The sequence below is a fragment of the Octodon degus genome, unplaced genomic scaffold (assembly GCF_000260255.1).
Source record: "Octodon degus isolate 3935 unplaced genomic scaffold, OctDeg1.0 scaffold00180, whole genome shotgun sequence".
In the NCBI taxonomy this organism is placed as follows: Eukaryota; Metazoa; Chordata; class Mammalia; order Rodentia; family Octodontidae; genus Octodon; species Octodon degus.
The window spans coordinates 4,955,614-4,959,355 of NW_004524756.1; positions in this window are offsets into that span (position 1 = coordinate 4,955,614).

Below are 3,742 nucleotides of genomic sequence, written 5' to 3' on the forward strand. Positions count from 1 at the left end.
CTGTTTTATTCTGGTATTTGGGTATTTAATGAAAAGAACTTTTACCACTGAGATACATTCTTAGTCTTAGGATACTGCGATACTCTATTCTCAGTTTACCTAAGCAGATTTGCTCCTTCCTTTTATCCTAATAATTTTTCAACTAGAAACTTTTATTTTTCTGTTGTATTTTTTTTTCTGTATTTTAAGAAAGGATCTACAGGGTGTTCAGGGGCTCACTACTAGACTGGACTTGTAGTCATTTGCCTGTTTACAGCCTCCCAAGAGCTGTGCTTACAGGCGCTTGTCACCATGCCCAGTCTCAATTGTCCTCCCATTGTGTTCTGGGGGTGAGGCCAGGACGACAGGCCCAGGGATCAAACCCCTGACCCCTGAACCTGCTTGCAGGCACTTTAATCCACTGAGCTATCTGGCAGGCCTTGTTTTGGTTGTTGACAGTGTTTTTTGTGTGTGTCCTTTAAATACATGTTTTATGTAGTTTGGACCTTCTAGAAAAGACCTTAAAGAATCTATTCATCCTGGCATCAAGCCATCTTTCCTCAACAGCATTGTTCTCTCCCATGATTTTGTTCCTTGATATTTTCTTCTGGCATAACAGACATATGCTCCTTGACTCCACGCAAAAGCCAACAATACTGTTAGCTTGCAAACTCACGCAGCATGAGCTGTTTTCTCCACCGCTCTCTACGGCATGTGATCAATTTCTCTATCACGACATCCTTCACCAAGGTTGTAATTGGTTTTACTTAAAATCTTCCCATATTGATTGATAGTTTTCACTTATTTTTCTAATTTCAAGAAAATAGCACAATCCTGTATCCTAAACAAAGATTCATGGAATAATTTCATCAACTACTAACTTTATTTGTACTCAGTTGCAGCTTTTATTGATGAAAGGCCTCTTTATTATTAAAGCACTTATAAAGTTAACAATATTTCTGAAACTCTTAAGTCAAAGTTCTGGTCATTTCAATTTTTTTCCACAGAGAAGTTGCTATTTTCTCTTTCTAGCTACTCAGTGTTATAACAACAATTGTTTATGAGTTGCTTCAATAAATGGAATTTTCTCAATGAACATTACGTGCATAAATAGCAAATACTTAAGAAAATGTATGCCTTTTGTTTTTCCTCCTCAATGACTTTTCTAGAGCAGCCACTTATAATTCTGCACTCACTTGTTCTGTCACAACGGGAGAGATTCATAGCAAACAAGCAAACAAAAAAAGTGCAAAATAAGTTTCTCAGTTTAGTGAACAGCATTCTTATTAGACAGCGCTGAGGTGTACTCGGCTCTGTCACAGAGCTGGACAAAGCCAGTGGAGCCTATGAAATGTCTTGAGAGAATTATTGCTTGAAAGGTCCCAAGGAATTAAACATCTGCCGGTCTCTCACTTTACTGTTTTCCTGATTCTTAAGGTTATAGAGTGTACATCTTAAAAAGTTTATTTCTGGTTATCCTGACTTCCTTTTTTATTCCATGATGGTCCAATTTTATTTTTGTTTTTAACCAAATGGCAACTTTCAAATAATGCAATTACTTAAAAAATAAATAATTTTAAAGAAAATAAAAATAAATATCCAGGAAATTTGTAATAATCCTTTATTTTAGACATAACAGTTGAGGTTAAAAGAAACTAAGAAATGGATGCGTGAACATATGCCTATGAAGTGCTTACTGTAACACAAACTTCCTGCCTTTAAAGCTAATTTTCTTTTCTCTCCCTTTGAAGTATTACAAAAATAAAATTGTCACATTCTTTAAGAAAATGTGCTGGAAAAAATCTGAAACTGAATTTTGGATAAGTATACACCCAGATGAACATCACAATATTGCATAGGAAGCATTAGCTTAAATTGAATAAGCAACATACTTGCTTGAATATATTGAATAAGTAAAAATTTTTGATACTATACAGAAGAGTCACAAAAAACAGAGAATTTGGAAATTGATTTTCACCTGTGGCAATATCTCATTTCACTGTGCATTTAATTATCATACCCATAATCTCTCTTTCTAATTTTCAAATTTTATCACATCTGCCAACGATATCAAACTAAATTTTATTCTGCTAGTTACTTCTTATAAACATTCTTCTAAGTAATCTAGAAATTAGTTTACCTTTTCTGATATACTATTTTCCTTTCATACGAATTTTAATTTTTTTTCTTCTGTATTTAGAACAGGTTCTACAGGGTCTCACTACACAAATCAGACTCATAGTGATTCTCCTGTTTTCAGTATCCCAAGAGCTGGGATTACAGGACCGCGCAACCACACCCAGTCTCATTCACAGTCTCGGCGCGCCCCGGGGGGCAGGGCTGGCCTGGCGCACTGGGGAGCCGCTGTGTTCTGCCTAAGCAGGCACTTTAGTCCTCTGAGCTATCGGGCCGGCCCTGAATTTTAATGTTTTGTTGTAAGCTCAGAACTCTACAGAGAAGCTAAGCTTAAAAATTATTATATCCACTTATATAATTTTAGTGTTGTATTACCTTGCGAGGGTGCCATAACTAAAGGCCACAATCTAGGTAGCTTAATAAGTAGTAATTGTTTTCTCTCAGGTCTGCTGACTGAAAAGACGATGCAGGGCTGAAGCATTTACTCCGCAGGCGCCGCTCCCTGGATCGGATGCAATCACCTCTCAAGGTCTTCACACTGTCTCTCCTTCCTGTACAGACAGACATCCTTAGTCTCTTTCTCTGTGTCTACATTTCCTCTACCTATAAAGTCACCATAGCAGAATCGGTTCACCCTGATGGTTTCATTTCAATTGCCTCTTTAAAATAAATACAACCACAACATTAGGTGGTTGAGATTAGTTCAGGCTTCAAGATACACATTTACAGGTGGACATAGCTCCACCTGTAACATGCAGCGTGTGTCATAAACATATTAAAACACAGATTCCTGCAGTATTAAGGGGCAGTGGTACTGTGGCAAGTCCTCTAGTTAAGAGTTAATAGTTCTGGGTAACAGATGCATCCATCCCCTAAGAACAGCCCTCAAAATGTTTCTCTGGCTTGTAATCTCAAAACTGAAATGAAAAGGTAAGACCAAAAGATTCTTAAACCCATTCTAACCAAAATTCAATGACCCGTGACAATTTTAAGTACGAAAAAATTCATTTTGATTACATACTACCTCTGATATTTTTCATAATACAAAATAATGAAGTTCCAATTTCTCAAGGTTCTTTGGCTATCTTTTAAAGTAAGAATATAACTCTTTCCACTTTGTTGCTTTCAAAGTTTTGCTATCAGGACTATGTTAAAAATGCAAAATGAATTTTTAACAGAGCATTGACACTTGCATTGTTAATGTGCCTCCAGGCATGTAATTAGCTCAAAAGTTTAATCTTTTATATTCCAAAGTTTGATCCGAATGCATAAGCTCAGAGAAAAGCTATAAAGTATTGACCAGCATCACTGATAAAAACAAAGTTCTAAGTAGCACGTTTTGTTAATGAAAATGTCCTTGTTTCTTCTCAATAACTATATTAAATATAATAAAATAATTTTCCTTTGTGAATGTTGAACAGTAGCATGTCTACTATCTTTCCAACCTTAGATTTTGAGATTTATTTTGCTTGAGGAGACATGAAAAGAGTTGTGTAGAACTTTCTGATGAATGATTTATTCTAAGAATGATTCATCTTTAACTAATCTTATCACACATTAAAAAGAGAAAAGTTTGCTAGAGGAATATATAAAACAGAATTATAATGTAGCCAATTTAAATGTTTCT